This window comes from Magallana gigas, chromosome 4 (assembly GCF_963853765.1).
Source record: "Magallana gigas chromosome 4, xbMagGiga1.1, whole genome shotgun sequence".
Classification (NCBI taxonomy): domain Eukaryota; kingdom Metazoa; phylum Mollusca; class Bivalvia; order Ostreida; family Ostreidae; genus Magallana; species Magallana gigas.
This window is the reverse complement of record NC_088856.1, coordinates 56,228,040-56,250,436: the sequence shown is the minus strand read 5'-3', so window position 1 is coordinate 56,250,436 and position 22,397 is coordinate 56,228,040. Positions and strand designations below refer to the sequence as shown.

At 33.6% G+C, this 22,397-nt stretch overlaps 3 protein-coding genes across 9 annotated transcripts in view; 1 reads left to right on the top strand and 2 right to left on the bottom strand.

Annotated features, from left to right (window-relative positions):
* Positions 1 to 1,577, bottom strand: part of LOC105327694 (uncharacterized) — a 137,310-nt gene extending 135,733 nt beyond the window's left edge. The window contains exon 1 of one of the 2 annotated variants that reach the window (XM_066083150.1): positions 1,557 to 1,577. The gene's annotated coding sequence lies outside the window, so the exon portion shown is untranslated. The remainder of the gene's footprint in view (positions 1 to 1,556) is intronic. The other variant, XM_066083143.1, reaches the window with a different exon arrangement.
* The window catches only part of LOC105326468 (uncharacterized), a 149,211-nt gene that overhangs the window by 13,693 nt on the left and 113,121 nt on the right, over positions 1 to 22,397 (bottom strand). The window contains exons 1-2 of one of the 6 annotated variants that reach the window (XM_066083131.1): positions 8,981 to 9,586; positions 8,779 to 8,899 (exon numbers count right to left, since the gene is read on the bottom strand). The exons of the other annotated variants lie outside the window; for them this stretch is intronic. The gene's annotated coding sequence lies outside the window, so the exon portion shown is untranslated. Of the gene's footprint in view, positions 1 to 8,778; positions 8,900 to 8,980; positions 9,587 to 22,397 lie in introns of those variants that run through there. 6 annotated transcript variants of the gene reach the window in all.
* Positions 1 to 22,397, top strand: part of LOC117683170 (ADP-sugar pyrophosphatase) — a 106,288-nt gene that overhangs the window by 62,357 nt on the left and 21,534 nt on the right. The gene's annotated exons all lie outside the window — the stretch shown is intronic.

The window sequence follows — 22,397 nt, the reverse complement described above, 5'->3', positions numbered from 1 at the left end:
CGTAGAGTGCTTCATAACCATGCATTTCATTTTTCTCATATGTATATGGAAGTAGAGAAGAGGATTTTCTAAGATTAAATACATTTTTAGTGTATTAGCCCCACCTTAGGGTATAAATTTTAAAAATTTGGTAGAGGGCTTCATGGACATCACTACCGTGAATTTATTTTTTCCCCAACATTTGTGGAAGTAGAGAAGAAGATGTTTGATATTTAAGCTTTTTTGTATATTCAGCCCATCTATGGCACCCCAGGGGTGGTAGAGCCATGAGTTTCACATTAACAATTTTGATTTCTCTTACCATAGAGATGCTTCACACTGAAAATGGTACTAACAATTGGCCTTGTAGTTTTTAAAACGGAAGTTAAAAATCTAAAATTGTTATTAATGCAAGACACACCGCACAACGATGCACAAAGACTAATTGCAATAACGGTAGGTCACCTGAATGCCTCAGGTGACCTACAAATACATGTTCAATATATGGCCATATTTATCACCCCTGCCTCCTTTCAACTTATGCCAAGGCTACACAAAAAAGCAAATTCATTCAAAATGGAATTACAAATGGGGTTGGGTTTAAAATATTATAAATGCATGTTTGTTAAACATGTATATTCAATTAGGAAAAGTATTTAAAATGAAATCAATGTTTATGGTAATTGTTTATAAATGTTTTTATAAATAATTTAAATGAGCAAGTTTTACAAAATCAGACATGTAATTAGTCATTGGTATCCATTTAACAACAGTAAAGATATGAATATGATGACATTGAAATTATGGCAAAACATGATGCATTGCAAAAACTATTCTCTCTCTCTCTCTCTCTCTCTCTCTCTCTCTCTCTCTCTCTCTCTCTCTCGCTCTTTCTCTCTCTCTCCACTGGCCAATATCTGTGCCTGAATTAAAAAGAAATATTTTAAGGTATGGTGAACCAGGACCCCTGTAACTATAGTCAAGAGCTCTACCACATGCACTCAGCTACCCAGGCCAATATCCTCAGTTCATATAGCCTCAACTACTACACTCCTCCCTTCTTAAGTGATCTTTACCCTCGAAGCAAGATCACTCCAGGTTCTTCCACTGGCAGGAGTAAACCTGTTCGTTCCTAGGGGCAGGTCACGGCACCAAATGTAATAGTATAGGAGGAATAATTATAACATATGGCTGGACCAGGAATCAAACCCGGGACTCCAACCTTGGACCCCTGTAACTCTAGTCAGGAGCTCTACCACTGAGCTACCCAGGCCAATATCCTCAGTTCCTATGGCCCCAACTACTATACACATGTATGTACTCTTGCATGAATGTTCAAATAAACTGACACACCGTTGTTATTTATTCATTGCGCCTCTCCAGAAATCAAATTTGTATTTGAAATTCTCATACCTGATTAAAAATATTGACTATACCCTCCTCAAACATCACGAAAAGTTTATCTACATAAACAATTTATATAACACTTGTGTGCTCTCTATCACTCTCTGTGTAATAATACATCTCTCTCTCTCTCTGTCTCTGTCTGTCTCTCTCTCTCTCTCTCTCTCTCTCACCTGTATTGTTGGATACATGTGTGGTGGTCAGGGTTACGGACCATGCCTATCATATCGACTCAGTGGTAAATTGTCTGACTATGCACGAGTCCCAAGTTTGATTCCTGTACCACAATAAGAAAAGCTTGCAGATTTAATGCCGTGTGCTGCATTAAGTTTTGATACTGTACTGCAGTACCGCTCGAGATACAGAGGAAATTAGAAACTTCCTGTGACACTATACACTGGTATCATAAATTAAAACTTACAAGTTGTGCGAGGGAATTCGGTAATAAATTACAGAGCAGATCACATCGTACAATATAAACATAATTTAAACAAACCTACCTATTTCTTTTTCTTAAATAGGTACAATTTACACTATCTAATTGACCATTCCCTTTCCTGTTTCTAAAATGTCGTCTGTTCAATAGCCCAATCGCAACTTCTCGGGCCTTTCCGGCAGGCTCGGAAAAACACCTCTATTAACATTACCGGATGTAAGAATTTTATACAAAATGGAGTCGCTTCCCATTAAAATAAGTATCGGCTAGACAGCCTTATAAGTTGCTTCTGTGTTATAATTTAGTGTATATAATTTACTTTAATAAAGTCTAGCTTACATCTCAACAGATCTTAAAATGTGTTGTATTTATATCAAGTTTTATAAAAAGGGGGGTTGTCATGGACGCTTAGGTAATACATTTGAGGTGTTTTTCCGAGCTTGCCGGAAAGGCCCGAGATGCTGCGATTGTTCAATAGCCTACAACGTCATTTGATGTTGTTTATTTCGGCATCAAACGATTTCGACCCCAAGTTGTTTCGGTCCCATATATCAAATATAATAAATATTGATTACTATTCAAATCATCCGTTTTTAAAGTTATAATAACAATTCAATTGTTGTTATCACCTAATTGTATCTTATACTCTGTCCCAAGATATTTTGGATTCACGTTTGGACGATTTTTAATAAAAATACACTTACCTGTGAAAGAAGTGCAATTGAAATAGTTGAAAGGGATATTTTCCAAGATAATTTCATTGACACATTATCATCTTTCACTCGGAAAAATTCACAGGAACGAAAACAGATTCCTTACGGAGATTTAAAATGGGGAATGTTTACATCTTTTCTCCATTCGGAATACACTCGGAATACATCGCGCAATATTTCAACGTTATCATCCGGGCTTGCTGCAATGCAAAATCTCCGTAGACATCACATTTTTTAGCATTGTATTGAAACCTGATAAGCTAACAGGGGCGTTTTGACTGAGAAATCTTGGAAATTGTTCATACTTTTGAATGAACATCGTTTGGATCCTGAGGTATTTATAAATATCAAACAATTAAGCCAAACGTGAATCCAAAATATCTTGGGACAGAGTATAGTTTCAGTCATCAATATACTCAATATACTCAAAGGTATAACTTTAATTTCTTTTAAGGTTCAACCTGCGGTCATGGAAAATAAGGATAAGGCTGAACAAACGACACTATCATGTAGAAATATAGAAAATTCAACCTGGCTTGTGGTGAATATAGAAAAGTTCGGTACATACGAGTATATGGAGTAGGTGGAGGTGGATCTACTGTTGAATTCATGTAGGCTATATAAAGCAGATGCGGATACCAAGCTGAATCCTATATTTTTATTCATTATACCCCTCGAAAAAAACTGATTTTTTTCGGCGATGCAGAGTTTGTTGATGAGTTATCGGACTTTGAAGTAAACGTGGCCACTCTGATTACACCAGAGGTGTTCCGAGTTCAACGACGAGGTAAATCCAATGCCGCCGGTATAGTACATGAATTCACCATGGGCAGAAAGCACGGTTCCAAACTATTTCACGGTTAGGCATGGTTAGGTCACCCTAAAAAATGTTGTTTGGAATATGCCGCCTTGGGGTTTTCAGACCCAGGAGGGAGGAAAGGGAGTTTTTTTAATTATGAAAAATTGATAAAAAATAAAATACTGAATAAACAGAGGAATAAAATACAATGTATTGAATATAAACAGTTGACATTTTATCTCTTTTCTTTGATCAGTTACAATAAAAAAAAAACAACAACAGCAAAACAAAACATTTTGCCGATCAAACTAATATATATATATATATTGTATAAGGGAAAAGGAAATGATAATAAAAAAGTTCTTCAGTTTTGGCTAATAAAATTTCATCAGGGGTATTTCAATGGCCTTAATAGAATAGCTAACGCAACTTTGCGCAACGCACCTTCGCACTAGCTTACAAAGCACCGTCGTGCTATAACAAAACTTTGCACAACACTCCGTCGCGCTAACACACAATTAAATGCCTCTAAATGCAACTCCTATTCACTGCGTATAAATTTACGAGTAATTTACATAAGCTGTTTTCAAACAGTGATTTCTAAGTTATCGGTTAAAAAATGTATTTCATTAATGTTGTCAAAACACCATGTTTTATAAATATTCAACAAAAGTTGACTTTATTGTTAAAAGCAACATTTCAAGAGTTATTTAACATGGATTATATTTTCATGCTCGTCGATCTCATCTCAACAGTCTATGTGAGAACCAGTTTAAACCGGTTTTACAAAACAGCTGTTTCATATATAAACGATGTAACTGTTTGGCCGAGCGCAGAGTTTCATTTGCCTACTCAAATCATAAGCCAAAGTTAAACAAAATGCCGCTAGCTCAGAACGGGAGACCTTAGAGTGATTGTAGTGTGTTTTTTTTCATTTTTTTCTTATCCACCCCCCCCCCCCTTTTGTCGACAAAATTTAACAGAGATGTATAAATAGATTTTTTGAAGTTTTCAGGAATGATAGAAAATAAGTATATCTCAGTTTTTTTCAAAATTCTTTTTCCGGTTGTCAGTTTCCTGTCCCGCGACGAAATAGCTCGTCAGCTCAAGATCTCTGACACGATAAAGACTTAGTGGGATAAGAACTATAGTTGTTTATGTTTTTAAACTATTTTGTTTTGGTCATCGTAAATTCCGGTTGTCAGCGGAAGCACTTCAAAAACATTTTTTTACGTATTTTATTTGTATTGCATGGAATAGATAAATTAGTATAAATCTTTTTATGCCATCCATGCGATGTTAAATAAGCAAAAGCATTCTACTTCCGGAGAGATATCTCAAATATCTCGGGTGGCTTTTTTAAAAACAAATTTTGTATCCGCATTATCTCAAAAACTGTAAATGATCAATAAATGAATCTTACATGAATGATGGAATTTGAATGAAAATTTGTTCAAAGGGTTTCATTTTCCCAACCGTCACTTCCGGTCCTCAACGTAGAGGTTCAAACAATTCAAGCCCTTTATAAGATTTACTGTTTTCTGTGACAATTTTTCATTAAATTCATAAAAATAATGTACAATAGAAAAAAATACAAAAAATGAATATTTTAATTTTCATTGAGCACTTCCGTTTGTCCGTTTCCTGTCCAGAGAAAATTAAAAAAAAACCTTGTCTCCACAAGATCACAACAACAAAACTTTGTGAGATGATAGACCTATAAATGTACATTTGTTAACTTTATTTTGTTTAATCTGGCGTAACTTCTATCTGTCCTTTTACAAAAAAGGAATATATTAGTATAAATTCTTACGTAAGTCATCCATGCGATGCTAATTAAACAAAAGGGTTCTACTTCCGTTGAGATATCTTTAATATCTCAGGTAGCTTTTTTAAAACAAATTTTGTACCCACGAGATCTTAGAAACTGTAATAGATCAAGATAATAAACTTACATTGACGATAGACATTTGATAGAAAATGTGATTAACATGTTTGATTTTGTCGGCCGTCAATTACGGTCCTCACTGGAAGGCTAGGTTTCAAACAAATGATGTTGTTTATAAATTTATGTGTGTCTTTGATAGTTTTAGTTCGCTTGATAAACAAAAATATACAATAGACAAATGTTAAAAATATTGAATGTTATTTCCATTGAGCACTTCCGTTCGTCCGTTTCCTGTCTTCAAATAATTTGTCTTCGTAATCAATCAATTCGATCTGTCTGTATAATTACAGATTTGCAGCTATGTCTATGAGAATATATATATATTTCCGGACAAGACTTCCTTAAATTCTAATTTCTTCTTTAAAAAAAACTACAAGGCTGATTGTTACCAATTTTGGTGTGAGGCATCTCTATGGAAAGAGAATCTAAATTATGAAAGTCATGGCTCTACCACCTCCGGGGCGATACATGTGGGGCCAAATATGCAAAAAAAAAAGGGCAGCCAAATTTTCAAAAGTCTTCTTTTCTAAATGCCTGGTTATAATGTCCATGAAGCCCTCTATCGAAATTGTGAAATTCATTACCCCTCTGTTAGGGGTTCAGACTCTAGGGTGGGGCCAGTATGGCCATATAGTTAATTTTTTTTTAATCTTAAAATGTCGTCTCTAAAATATCTTCTTCTCTACTCCCACAAATGTGGGCAAAAACAATACATTGTTATGATGTCCACTATAACTCCTTTACATAAATTGTGAAATTCATGGCCCCTGGGTCAGGGGTTTAGGACATGGGGGGGGGGGGGGGGGCAATATGGCAATTTAGTGTTAATGTATATAATGTTTAAAGATTTTCTTCTCTATTCTCACACATCTGTATAAAAAATGATTTCTAATTATGTTAACCAGAAAGACCTCTACGGAAATTTTAATTTTCATGTCCCTTGAGTATGGGTTTTGACTCTAGGACAGGGCCAAAATGGATGTCTAGGAGTTAATGCATATTATGTTAAAAATTATCTTCTTTACTCCCACACACCTGAAAGGAAAACTGATTTCATTACCAGATCTTTCAGTTTTTCGCCAAAATTATAGGTTTCACAGTTCTTTTTGAAAGATTTCAGGCGGGAGGTGCATGGTCGTCATTACAAAGAAGATGGGTGAATAAGGCGTGTGAACTGCCTATTTGGGGATAGATAAGATACTGTAGAGTTTTGGTTCTTATCTTTGAATACATGTAGGTCAAAATATGTGATTTGACACTTTCCCTCCTCCTATATCTTTTGTCATGTGAATTTGTGTGAATAGTGTTTATAAAATGATTATAATGTCATATGTGATCTAGAAGTGTTGAATCCTATATTAAGGGTTGGTAGAAACTCACTTGTTATTTATGCATTATTCATATTGTTATAAATTGTTACCGTGTTTCAGAAAAGAGGAAATTCGAAATCATATTATGTTATACGTTTACAGCCTATGTGTTTATTTTTAAAAGGCTATTTATGTACTTACAGGGTTGTAATATCATTATCTATTTGTATCTTTATCCTCCTGTTTCTGTAGTTCCTCTTTATTGAGTATTTCACTTGTTTTTCTTGCACATGTATGCATTTCTGTTTTGCTGTTTCGAAGTTAACCTCTACTTCCGGGTCAAACTTCCTATTTTAGATTTCGCCCTCATAAATATTCATACCCGGTGAATTCCATTGAAATTGACATCGTAAGTAAACAAAATTGTATTTTTATATTGATACTTGATATGTTGAATGAAAAGTAGTGTTTTAAAAGTTTAACTTTAATTGTTTGTGATTTTTAATCAGAGAACTATGTTATTTGGGATGTATTCCGTTTACTGTTACCAAAATCTGACTTTAGTAGACGAATTTTAGAAGTGATAAGGTTTAACGGATATGAACGGGGTATATATAGCGCGAATCCGTTAATTTTCGTGAGTCTGCAATTTTGGGGGTTTTAAGATGTAAGTAATTTATTTCATTGGAAATTTAATAGGGTTTAAGAGATTAGGTTTTGATCACATATTTCCATAATTTGGAAATCAGATCAATTAATTTAAAGTTAATTAGTGAATTATAATTAATTAAGGTCATATTTCCAGATTAATATCTGAATCAGATCTTATTAACTTCGTTTGTGGGAATTTTTATCAGTGTTTATATTTAAAGCAGGATAGGTAATTTTAATTAGGCCTAACCCAAAGTCACATATTCAGAATTTTTCTGAATCAGACTATTTAACATTAAAGTTGTTGTAAATTTACTGGAGTTATTTGGGTATTTCAGTGAATAAAAAGGGCAGGAATTTAATTAATGTTGTTTTGAGGAGGCTATCTATTTATTTATTTTCTGTCTTGTAAGAAATAGTTGGTGTATCAATAAACTGTGAAACTTTACAGCAGACTCTTTATTTCATTTACTTATATTTGGGGTTGGGTACTTGCCAGTAAAAGTACCTGGTGTCAGAAGAATAAATCAAACCAAAGTGTAGCGTTAGCACGTTACAATACTATAAAATTAAAATATTAACAAATCTCATAATTTCTTTCAAAATTATTGAAAACAATGTATATTTACTATAACATCGATTTATAACCTTTAAATATGTCAAATATTTAGAATGGGTTGATTTAAACTGCATGGCGTATGCGTGTCAAAACCTCCAAATAGTGTCATTTTTAGAACTTCAATGCCTTTTCTTTTATAGAGTGGGTCTGGGCTCCATATTTTTGTCAAAGTCTATATAATGTTTTAAGGAAATCAAACCGATTTCAATCAACAAAAACGTGGAAAGATAACCCACTATACTTTAAAAATGTCATTTTGTATCCGAGAAATACTACAAGTCCGTAAATTCGTGGTGGAAGTTGTATTTAGCATTTAAATCAATGAAGTTTGTTGTGACTGAAATGGCTCAGTGGTTAGAGCAGCAAATATTAGTTAACAACATAGAGCTAGGGTTTTTAGGTTGTGGGTTCGATGCCACCAAAACTTAAAAAAAAATGTTTCTTATCGTTTGTTAAAATATTCAAAACTGAACGTAGTTAGAAGTTGTGCTTTTGTAAACTTGTAAACTTGTAATATAACATCATCTAGTATATTTGGTTGGGAAAATATTATTTTGAAATTGTTTTTTACGATAAAACCAAATGGGCATTTGCGCTTGTTCCCCCGTCTTCTTTATAATTATTCTACTCCAGTATGAAACCCAAATAATTAGATGCATATATAAGACTCCTCGACAAGTTTGCGTATGGGTTATCTGCTACTCAGGTGACCGTTAAGGCCAATTGGCCTCTTGTTGTTCTGCTATACCAGTAAGACAATCAATTAAATTTTAGATTTTAGCTAGTCAGCTAAATATCTAACACACACAACACCACCATCCTCTAAATACTGTTTACGTAGGGATCACGTGAGCTATGTTTGGGTGTTGATATTAAGTACATACATGGACATTTAATATATTACAAATGTTGTACTTACTTATTTCTTCTTTTCCATCATCGTTGTAATTAATGTCCCGAGTTTTGAGTTATTTACAAATACGGTTTAGCTTCTTCCGGTAATATCAGATCTTTAACGAGATTTGTCGAGAATCATTCAGCTGAAAATAGAATAAAATAAATGTATATTCCACGATAATTTTACCAACTATTACATATCAATATTAAAGACTTGTCCTTACTCTGTTCTCTATCTCCTATTGACCACCACCGTTTCTATTCCTATGGATGGTCACGTATAAAACTTACATACTCAACAAACCGAGTGTTTTGAATAAGGAAGTTTGATGTGTAGAAAAAAAAGTGTTGTTAAAATACAATTTTCTGGTTAAAGTTCAAGAAGCTTATTGCGTCAAAACATGTCCGGTTATAACTTTAGCTATTAGGATAAAATCGTAGTTGTTCATAAGTTGTACACAACGATGTTTAAGTGGTTTTAGCTTGCTCAGATCATGCGCAGATCTTGAGGGTTGTCGGGAAAAGGAGGGAGGGTGGTCACAAATTTCAAAATTTTAAGTTTACATATACAGTACCTCCCCAACCCAACAAACAAAATGAACTGTCTGACTCCCTTCTGACCCCTCCCCCACCATCAGTTGAAAAAAATGTTGAATGTGCAGATATAGATTTACATACGTATCGTATAGAGGTAAGCATGAAAATACAGAGGGCTTGGTTCACTATCACAGGCGTAATTGTTCTCCCAGATGGTCATGCATTTAACTCAAATATTCAATAAATGTTATATATCTTAAATAGGGAAGGTTAATACTATGTAGACAAAATGGAAAAGCTTTTTTAATTTCCTGGTTAAAATTAAGGACGTTATTTTTCAACAATCAACCTCCGGTTATAAATGTTGAGTGTGAGATTAGATCTGTGTGTATACAGAAACGTTTACTGACTTTATTTTGCTCACATCACGCGCAGATCTAGAGTTGACAAGGATTGTGACATTTTATAACATTTATGACTTTAAACATGACCTGTAATGACTACCAAAGTTTGTGCGCTGAACTGGAAGATATGCAGGATATGCATAAGTTATCAAATCAATACACAACTTAGTATCAATAAATACATTTTTGTTTTTGTCTTCAGTACCAACAAGCAGACAATAGATAAAACAATTAAACCAAGATCGTGCAATCCTACAGGAGAGAACATAAGGGCCAGGATGAGACAGGAATTTGCGAGGAGCTAAAGTTTATTGATGAAAAATATGATTAATCGTGCGCAAATCTTCCTTACAGTAACATTTTTGAACATTTAGAAATGTTCCAGAATATATATATATATATAAAAGCACAAACATTGCAATAATTCTCAAATTGACATGTACCTGCCCATATTGAATGATGTAGATATATATATATAAAGCACAGAGAAATTCACTTTTGTTGGTTCCAGAGGTCGTGAGTTCAAGCCTCGGTCGGGGCGGAAGGTGGAGCTCCAACAAAAGTGAATTTCTCTGTGCTTTATATATATATATATATATATATATATATATATATATATATATATATATATATATATATATATATATATATATATATATATATATATATATATATATATATATATATATATATATATTTATATATATATATACATATATATAAACATACAATGTATATACTGTATATAAAAGATAATATTGTTGTATTATAGAGCAGGGCTTTAGTTTATGCCACAAAAATGTCTATATCAGCTGTTTATGTAGTACTCATGAGTATTTAGTAAAAGTATAGTATGCATATAAGTCATAACAATGTGCAAGTTCAGTGTATGAGTAAATCAATGTCATCTACATATGTATATACATTTAAATTGTTTATCTATGTCCCGGGTCCCTTTTTACTCCATTTAGTTCATAATCAAGATCTACACCTTCTCTTTGTTAGGAAATGCATCAATATTATATACAGCTGATAGACAAAGGACAATGTGCGGTTTTAAGCATTTTTTGCCCCCAAAATCAAAGTTTTAGAAAGAGCTTTAAAAATAAGGTGAAAGATATTTAAAAACATATTGGAAATAAAGGTGTGAAAGGTTATCACCACAGTGACGTTATAATATAGAAATGACGTCATGAAGATTGCGTTATTTTGATAAATTGATGTTTTGTAGCAAAATATGGGTGTTTTCCGATGGATTTTCGACTGGGAAACATCGAGCGCAGGCTTGCTCAAGTATCATTTTTTAGTATAATGTGTATAACTATCTAAAGAAAACATATGTTAGAATCGTACTTGAGCAGATCTGTGCTCTATACTTCCGAATGCAAAATATATCTCTAGCAAAAATGAAAATATCTTCATTTGTTTTGCCTCGGACTAGAATGTCTCGACGTCATTGGATGAATCGCGTCACGTGGTTGCCTCACAAATTTCTTTATAGGGCAAGCGTCAAAATTTATACGGCAAAATGGCGGACGTAACGTTATTTGAGCTGATTTTTTACACAAACGTTCAACCATACCTTTGATTTTTAAGCCCCAAAATATTTAGAGTGACCCCCCTTGCCCATGACGTAATATAATGATCCTACAATAGCATCGAGGTTTGCACAAACAACTGACGAGGAAGGTAAAATATTAGAGAATTAAGCTATGAATTTAATCGTTATATATTACCGAGCGCAGCGAGAGGCGGGCGAAGCCCGCCTCGCGAAGCGAGGATTAATGGTAACACGTATATATAAGAAAATCAGTGAAAAATGAAAGTTGAGTCAGGGGTACTAAGGCCAAAAAAAATTTCTTCCAGCCCTGGGCGCCGCCATATTGGCAGCCATTTTGTTTGTAAAAAGTTAGTTCGATCATAGTACTTATCGATGTCTATTGTCCCTAAACTCGATGAAAATTTTTCAGTGTTTCAATAAAAGGTAATTTGAGTTAAAAAAAATAAAAGAGGACACCAGATAAGTTTCAATAGTGTTTCAATCAAGAAACACGACTAGTTTTATGTATGTCTTATCAAATTATCAGATGGAAAATAAAAACATTAAAAATTTTATTACCGCGGCATTTATATGAATTAAATTGATAAACAATGAAAGAAGAAATAAAAAAAAGTTCGGAATAACGTAACTCTCTTCGGCTATTTCTGAAATATGACGTCATAATGTAGACTCAGCACGCGACGTTTAGTTAAACTTTGGCTAATGATTTGAGTAGGCAACCAGGCGGATCCTACTGTGTGCGTTTCAAATAAATTTTGTTCTACAAAAATCAAACTGCATTGTGTTAAATCTGCGCTCGGTCCAACGGTCACACCGTTTATACATATTATCTTTTGTTTGTTTACATATCAAACTGTAGGTCCTTGACAAAACAAAACACTTATTAGGTTCGTTACTGACTGTTTAAAGAAATTTGTGGGGTCGGTAAAGTCCATAGAAGGCTCGGCTTCGCCTCGCCTTCTATGGACTTTACCGACCCCACAAATTTTCGCCTCGCCTTCTATGGACTTTACCGACCCCACAAATTTCTTTAAACAGTCAGTAACAAACCTAATAAGTAATACCGAGCGCAGCGAGAGGCGGGCGAAGCCCGCCTCGCGAAGCGAGGATTAATGGTAACACGTATATATAAGAAAATCAGTGAAAAATGAAAGTTGAATCAGGGGTACTAAGGCCAAAAAAATTTTCTTCCAGCCCTGGGCGCCGCCATATTGGCAGCCATTTTGTTTTTTAAAAGTTAGTTCGATCACTGATTGATCAGTACTTATCCGATGTTTATTGCCCCTAAACTCGATTAAATTAGTTCCAGTGTTTCAATAGAAGGTAATTCGAATTAAAAGAAATTAAAAAGGAAACCAGATAATTTTCAATAGTGCTTCAATCAAGAAACACGACATGTTCTATGTATGTGTTATCAAATTATCAGATGGAAAATAAAAACATTAAGGTCAAGGAACTGATCTTTTAGATGCCGAATAAAGTATTTAATTTTATTACAGCGGCATTCATATGAATTAAATTGATAAACAATGAAAGAAGAAATAAAAAAAATAGTTCGGAATAACGTTACTCTCTTCGGCTATTTCCGAAGACAAAACTTGAACGTTTTACGTCTGAAATATGACGTCACAATGTAGACTGAGCACGCGACGTTTAGTAAAACTTTGGCTAATGATTTGAGTAGGCAACCAGGCGGATCCTACTGTGTGCGTTTCAAATAAATTTTATTCTACAAAAATCAAACTGCACTGTGTTAAATCTGCGCTCGGTCCAACGGTCACACCGTATATATATTAGCGAGCGCCGGCGCGAAGCGAGCTCTACCGACAAGGCGTGTGTGAATAGAAAATTCGGACTAGTTGCACATTCATTCAACGGATTTTTTTGGCGTCAGTAAATCGGACCAGTAATGCATCGTTTTAATCGTCCCCGTAGTTCCCTGTAATCATGGCAATTTTTATCACTTCACACTCTCACGAGAATCAGCAAGACAAATTTAGACAGTAAAAACAATAACGATGTAAGCGACATACAGTCAATGTTACCTCTAAAGTTCACCTCAGTACACTTTCAATCAAAAATAATCGTGTGACGTCACAAACGTTTACACATTGATCCGATATATTTTTTCGGAGTCAGTAAATTTTGACCCACAATTCATAGTACCAATGGTTTCCAACCTCACGTTCCAACATCATGTTCTCCCGAGAATCAAAGTAAAACCTTTGAAAAGCTTATAAGATGTGTAATTTTAAGAACATCATGCTTTTTAAGTAAATAAGACAGTATACTTCGCATACTTTTATTTCTCAGGGGAGTTTAAAGAGTAAGATGACAACTTAACCAACGTCAGCTTTGACGTCACAATAAGCACTGATAAGGGGAAATTACTCTAATTGAAGTTATTGTAAATCTGCTGAAATGACCAAAATCCTCTTAAAATCTTGCAAAGGCTAAGATAAAGAACAGCTGACGTATAAGGACATTTCTTCAGATACAGGAAACAGTTGTAAATTGCACTAATTTGGATGAATGCTCACAAATATTTTATTCACTATAATTACGGTAATTTCCTGAAACGCCTTTTTTTAAAGGGGGTGGGTGGATGGCAGCCTCATCCAAAAAATCTTTGCAAGCAAAAAGAAAAATAAATCATGAAAATTCTAATCCTTCAGCTTTTTAGCAGTTCAATGGTTTCTTTATTTTGACTTCCATTTATTACATGCGGGGGGGGGGGGGGGGGGGGGGGAGGACAACACCATGTTCTTTTAACATGATAAGCAAATATTTTTAAGCGTAAATTAAAAATAAAATTGAACATTGATTATTTTTTTTTAAGTGGAGGGGCAAATCCATGGTAAGTCGATTTTCTATGTATAATTAAATTGACAAAAATGAAAACAAATTTAGCATGGGGGGAGCTCTATGATGAGTCAAGTTTTATATGTATGTAAGTTGAAGAAAAATGTCTACTGCAAAAAAAAAGGGGAAATCAATCAATCAATCATAATCACAATCACTTTAAAAGAGGAGATGCAGTGCAATGAATATTTACATATTAAAATCTTTATTATTTAACAACATTGTATCTGAGATTAAACTATTGTTCTACATATAAATAAATAAATTATAACAAATCTTATAAACTATGAATAATGAAAATTTACTGAAAAATAGGTATGTTTTATTTTTTGGCATTCAAATTTCACGTTGTTAATTTTATTTTATTAATTTATTATAATTCATTGTTTGATCACATGCTGTGCTCGCCCCAACGGTCGCACCGTAAAACATATTATTGTTTCAAATTTGCGGGAATTAAGTCATTTAGGTGACGTCATAGATAAACAGCGAATGAGCAATTATGATGACTTTTAACCCTTTCGCTGCCACGTCAAAAAAGACGTTATTACGCTTCAGTGCCAAGCGTGACGTTATCAAATTCATGTTTTGACGTAACAATCTGACACAACGCGCCGTACCATTTTTTTAGTGTTGCGGGATGCAGTTTTGTGATTAATTGATAATTTCTAATGTTATTATCGAAAACAGTGGCTTTTTATCCTTTTCTCTGTCATTTCAAATAAGACGTTACGCCATTCTTTTTTTTTCTTTCTTTTTTAAGCGTCGCCAAATGAAAAAGAAATGTAAAGAAAACCACGCCTTTCGAAACAAATGAATTACTTCATTCATGATGCATGTTCCCAAGCTTTAACAAATACGTACATTTTTTAAAATAATCACTTTCCTATCCTGTCAATCCTTTATTATATTTACATTCTACTGTGTTTTTCCATTAAATTCTGTGATCTTCAAATGCCTCTAAATGCAACAAGTAGTCAAAGGTCAAATTGACGAGTTTTTGTTATGACGTCACAAACGTTAAACGCTGTAAACTGCAACGTCACAAGCGAAAATCAAAGTTCACGCTTGTGGCTGTTACTGTGGCTCTTCCATTAATATTAACTTACCATTAGGATAAGATAGGAATTTTAAGGTATGAATCGCATTTGCAGACAAGGCAAGAAGTTAAAAAAATGTAAATATAAGCATTAAATCGTGATTTTTTGAAGTATACACTCTCATAACTGCAGCGGTGTGTGCATACAAATTTTCATAACGCGCTAACGCGCGTTACTCAATTTGTATGCACACACCGCTGCAGTTATGAGAGTGTATACTTCAAAAAATCATGATTCAATGCTATAATAATCCACGCGTACATGTGATTGTTTATCATTAAAATTATAATTAGTCTATAAAATCTAACGCATATATCTCTTATTTCTTTGTTTGCATATATAAATTTCACGATAAAAAAATATATCTGATTACAGAGAGAGAGAGAGAGAGAGAGAGAGAGAGAGAGAGAGAGAGAGAGAGAGAGAGAGAGAGAGAGAGAGTGAGTGAGTTTAGTAGGTTGACTTTAAAAAATTAATTAATCATCGGATTTTTTTTTTCTAACCTTATGACATGCAATGCAAACTTAATCATGTTTGTCACACAAGAGTTTCCCTCAAATTGTGAAAAATGGAACCAAAAATCTTCAGCTGATGCATGGGGCGGGATTATCAAATACATTTAGTTACCACGAAAGTATACTGTCTAAATGGCATTACTAAGTTTTCCCCCCAAATAGATTTTATATAACCAACTTACATCTTTTAAGAGCCTGTATGCATCAGTCATACTGTAAGAATCATTGTCATTAATAGCGGATAATTTTCAAAAACTAATTAATTAGTAAAACGCAAATATGTAGGTGGGTATTGCTGGCTGCAGCTGTAAGGGTTTATCATGATGCAGTTTAAGAAATTCGCAAAAAAAGGAATTGATTTTTAATGTGTGTTAGATAGGCAGACAGACAGACAAAGAATGACTGTGCTAGATTGGTAAGCAATTCTTTGTTCGTTTTAATAATCATTTCTATGAAATCGCGCAAGCATAAACGCCCATCCAAGTTTATGCTCGTACGGTCATTTGAGGGTATTTCGAATCACCCCGCGTTCCGTGTTTTAGAAAGTTTGATGTATCGCACTGCAATGTACAAAACACGAACAAATGAAACTCTCCAACAGTCATCACCTGCAAAGTTATTTATATAGAGAGAGAGTTTTAAGAAGAAATGGCATACATTAATAAATTATTTTGTAATTAAAATCTCAGTAAAGGGAATTTGTGTGATGAAAACGCTGTTCAATATTCATTTCTCATTACACTGCATGTTATTGCTTTATTAAGCGAGAAAATTGATACCGTGTATGTTTGTTACCGCATGCGCGGATCCGGAAAACATTTGAGGGATAATTTTGTTTTCCAAGGTTGGAGAGGGGGTTTGAGGCCTATTTCGGGAATTTTGCTATATAATCTTATTAATTTGAATTTTCCAAGAGGTGGAAGGAGGTGTCCAGGCACCCCTTCTAGGTCCGCACATAAAACAACGAAATGTATTAAACATGCGTTTTTACACATACAAATGACTGTATTAATGATTTCGTAAATAGAATAATATATAAGCTTATCGTGAAATTTTTAAAGCTGCTATGTCCGATTTCATTTATATTAAAATTTTGTGTGCGCTTTTATACGATGGTTATGCTAAGTATGTGTATTATAATAGATATTGCAGTAGTTTTCCAGGTTAATTAAGCCAATGAGAAAGTGATGTACACAATTTATTCACAAAACAAACGACATAAATTGTATTGATTTCTTTCGTCTCATATAAAATTCGCTGCTTAGGTCAGGGCGGGTATGATTGTATTACGACTTTGTAAAAAAAAAAATCAAATAAAAAATAAACGTCGGTACATTTTATTCACTAATATATGGAAAAGTGTTTTGTATACAATCGATACATCACATGCGGGTTGAATAAAAACGGTTCCCGTTTCTAAACATTCCCAAGATGGAGTTGGTTTGTTTGATTGTTTTGTTTTTTGTGTTTCCATACGTAAAATTTTATTTACTTTGAATATTTCAAACTTTGAAAGGAGATGGATTTTGCTTGTGTAAATAGCCAATTTAAGTTTCTAATATATTTGGTCTGTATGGAAAAATATTTGATACTCTCATAGCCAAAAAATCGGACTATGTAGCTTTAAATTATCTGTATGTTTGAAAATCTTCATTTTCTCAGATAGGTTAACACTATCTTAATTTTTACATTTTATTCCATACAAAGTAAAAACTTTTACCACATCATACGTGTAATATTTACAATCCCGATCGTAAGTTGTAAACGTTTAAACTCTCGGAAAAAGATGTATAGTTTTGTTCTTAATGTTTTCTAATATCTTATCTTATTTATCGATACAACTACGATTGTGATTTATATCATTGTTCTAATATTCAAAGAATTAAAAACAACATAGACCTAAGAAAATTAACGATTATACATAGTTCATTATCATACGATGAAATATAGGTTATGAAATGCAAAACATTTACCATTCTATATCTCGATTCGAGCTAAGGAGTTTTTTGTTACCACCTTGTGGTCTTGCAGTTTTTTTTAGTGATTAAATCCGCTTGACCAACTGAGTTGTCTAAAATATAATAATGATAAAATGTTGTGATTAAAACATTGATATATTTTATATACTAAAATTATACATAAACTGAAAGAATAAAAAGTATTTTCTTAAAGTATATTACACTCCTAGAAATCTTTCCTTCGTTTACCGCTATATTTGCGCCTGTACACACAGTAGATGCTCTTTGTGACCATAAAACAGGTAATGACTTGAAAGTCCGTGCGGACAGAACCATTCATGTGAAAATGTCTACGATGTGAGATGTCCAATTTTAGAGACACGGTTGAAATTTAGTTTCTAGAAAGAATGTCTCTGTTGGAAATGCTCTGAAGAAGGAGACAGAAGATATGAAAAAGATATCAATAAGACTCGAACCGCCGGGGGGTGTGGGTGTGGGGGGGGGGGGTGTGCACTGAAGTCTTGATCTCGAACACGGTCGAAGAAGCATCACCATTATCTCCAAATAAGTTATTACATGCAGTTCTTGTTTTTCTGTCCAAAGATATAGTTTTGTTTTTTTATATGCATGAAAACTACCGTAAAATGTTACCAGATGGAATTTTTTTTAAATGTTGATCATCTGACTAAATTTTTGTTCTGGGATCATATCAAAGTATTTTTTTCAGTGCCCCATTCCCCCATTCCTCCTTATTTGGCATATCGCAGTTTATATTGTCGTTCATTAATTAACTCTGAATGAAAAAAAATATATAAGGTACATGCCTCTTTTGGTGCTCTGTCAATATTTCAATTCTAAGTAAAAAAAAAAGACACACGGTCTTCTTCAAGCGATTCATATTCTCTCGATTTCTTGCATATTATACAATACCAGAGAACGATGATATCTGTAGTAGCTATTTACCCGATTTATGTTTTAAATTAAAAAAAAAACCCGCATGGATATTACCGATGTGTTTTATTTGATTTTTTTAAAATCAGCACTAACGGCAGCATGAAAATAAAAAGTCGCGCGCACTCGAATTATACTCGGCCTTCGGCGGTGGACCAAAGTATTAGATCTCGCCTTGTTAAAGTTGGACTTAAGACCTGTATTTTGACAGTTTTTAAGATTGTCCAAAGATATAACAATTTTGTGAGCTATGGTGAGATCTTATGACAAATTTTGGTCTTAAGATTTAGATTTTAGTCAAAAGTCAGTTATGTTAAACGAGCCCCAGGTTTATATGGCAGAGAAGGAAAAAGTAAGATTGGTCTTGCTCCTGTGGGGGAGGGGGCGTTTCCTTTGGTCCACGTTGAGCATTAGGACATATATTATTTTCCGGTTCTGACTGAAAAATCATCGGGATCTATTTTAAAACAATAACATGGTAAAACGCAGACAACGAGTTGGCGCTGTGTGACGTAGTGACGTTATTATGATGTCATTTTTTACGTTGTGACGTTATCCGCAGTATTTCACCAAACACATAGATCATACAATGTATATTGATACAAATTTAAAAAATCAATAATGAAAAACAGAACCTGAATATATTTAATTTTATTTTTTATTTTAATTTCAAATTGCCATAGGCCCAAATAGGCCCTGTGGCACTTAACGTAGATATTCAAATAGGCCCAAATAGGCCCTGTGGCACAGAAATGGTTAATTAACGAGGCCGAGTACAGAACGAGTACGCACGCTTTCGCCCAGCGTTTCTTTTGTATTGTGACGTCATCTTTTTGCTTTGTTGGCGCCATGGCGTGATAGTTTCAACTGCAGATATTCAGCGAAATTTGTTGAAAATAGCTCGTTTGATGCGTAAAATTGATATTAGATTGTGGAATAAACATAAAATGTCTCGAAGTATAGGCTATATTTAGGCTCGGGTTGAAAACGTGAAGAGGGTTCAGCAAGCCTAGCCATCTGTCACGTTCTCTTAACCCGCCTATATTCAAAACATTAACTATGTATTTTATATTAATGACCTTTCATGTATGATGTTATATATTTATTTATTACTAAAATATGTCTAAATGTTTTAAAAATATTATAAAGATCACTATTTTCGTCTTTGTCAAAAAAAAATAGCCATTATCTGACAAACTGGGAACTTGGGCATACAAAATACAACTTTGATAAGACCCCTGTAACAAACCAGGAGGTAAAAGGTTTTTTTTTTATTTGACCATTTGATGCCTTTTAGCAATAACTTTGATATGTAGAATAGAATTACATAGGCGTCGGAACCGGGGGGGGGGGGGGGGGGGGGGGGGGCTAGGAAGGGGGCTTAGCCCCCCCCCCCACTTTTTTTGCAAAGTTATACCTAACCATTAGAAACATATCATGATAGAGGGTTCAGCCCCCCCCCCCCCCCCCCCCACTTTTTCTCGCAGGAAGGATTATTGTTCCTAAATTTACCTTGAAATATTGAGAAGTTGGATTCAGAAGCATACTAGCCCCCCCCCCCCCCCCCCCCCCCGGATTTCCATGATTTTGGGAATTACTTTTTTCTCAATATTTCTGAGGATTAGTCTAGCCCCCCCCCCCTCCCCTCCCCCCATTTTCAATTTGCTTCCGACGCCAGTGAGGAAAAAGAAATCCCTAGGGCAGAAGTTTAAGAAAATTGTTAAAAATGTGCAAAATTGATACATTTCAAGCTATATCCCATAGGGTCGTATGTTAAAAATTAACAAACTTTGAGATGACCCCTTGAACAAACGGCGTGGTAAATGTCTTATTTTTTTATTTTAAAATAATAATTATATCAGTAGAAATTCATGTAAAAAATTTCAATTAAAAATCTAAGGCAGAAAAAATCAGACCCGGCCTCGTTAAATCAAGATTAAAGTTAAAGGTATCCTCTATACAATGATTTGTGAAGATTTGTTTTTTATACGATACTATTTAATCAAAGTACTGAAAGTACTGAGAAGCGCTAAGCATTCGCTGTAATTGTTACTGTATTAAGGAACATCTGTTAAATCTAATAATAAGCAATGTACATGAGATATACTTTCTCTGTTTTAGAATTTTGAAATTGAACACTATTTGAAAAAGAAATGGGATAAGGCAAAAATTTAGTTTAGCAAATTTTTAGTTATTGCTGAACCACATTTTCTACGCTGTTGAACAACAATTAAAGGAAAGAGAAAATCTATAAAGTATGTCAAAGAATGAAGGTGTACCATTTTTTGTTGAATTTGACAGCCTTACCATGTTTACTGGAAAATGAAAGGTTTCAATTTTTGAAATATTTGCAAAAAGGTAATTATTGGTTTCATAAACAATGTTCTAGGTTATCTCAGATTAACATTGATGTTTTGTGCAGGTGAAAACATTTATATTCATTTTATTAGCCATGCATTTATAATTTCGTTTATATCTTAATTTAAATTGTAAAGGGAATTAAGAGTAATTTGCACAATGCATACAGGTCTTAAGTTATTTGTAGAGGTAAAAGTGGAAAGAAATTTAAGAGATTTAACAAGTTTTATTGGAAAGAATTTCACAATGAATACAAAGTTAGAAATGCTTACAATGGTAATGTAAAACATTATTTGACACTGAAAAAAGAATTGAAAAAAAATAAACAATAGAGGTTCTTTAGGATGAAGGAAAACATATTTTCTTCAATAAAAGAATGTAGTTAAGTGTGATTAATATTACAAAAATCTGTTTGCTGGCCTAGAAAATTAAATATGAAATTCAATGGTGCTGGAGATTGGTTTCAACATGTAATAAGATGAAAAACAAAACAAACTAAAAACCAACACATGTACATCAGGTATGAATTAAATACAAGCACAATCCAATCTGCAAGATGCTAATAACCATAACAATACTTCTTTAATAGTAATCATGTCACAAAATTGTTCATCGATAACAATACCGGTAATGGACAAACAAGTGTATCAAAAAATTGCAGATAAGGTTTAACCATGTCTTAATTTGTAACAAATGGAAAATGTTTGCAAAATTCATATAATATACATGTACACACAACAAGCAATATTGCTGCACAACAAAAGCTTAAATGTTCTTTCACATTTTGAATATATCTTTGTTTAAATCCTTTACGATAAAAATAAAAAAAAAAATGTTTTTCTAAAAATTGGAATGATATTTGTTATAACCATATATAAAAAGGAGGGAGAGTGTATACTTCGAAAACATTTTTTTCCTCAGAATTTTACATAACTATTGGGAATAATTAATTTTCAGAAGTATACAAAAAATTTTGAGTTGATAAATAGAGCTGAAATTACAGTATGAAATCCATCTCCTTCTCATTTGAGATTGGTGTTGTGGTTGTTGTCAGTAAATGCAATGTTCAGACTGAGAATTTCAGATCCTTGTTGTGTGGTAATAATGTTAATTGGGATTTTACTCCAAGAGATAATCTTTTGGTTCATTGAAGGAGAGACTGGAGGCATGGTTGTCACTTTCTGATAATGTTGTTTCATTACTGATTATAGTTGAACTGTAATGTCCCTGTAGTTTGAATCCAGTGATTGTTCTTTAATGGCCCTATTGCAATTGTAGACCTAAGTGCTTCATTGTGCCCACTAATTTGAATTTGAAGTGGCTGTATTTTCTGCAAAGAAAGAAAATTGCAAATATATATTAAAAAATGTCAGATTGACTTTCTTTATCAGTATA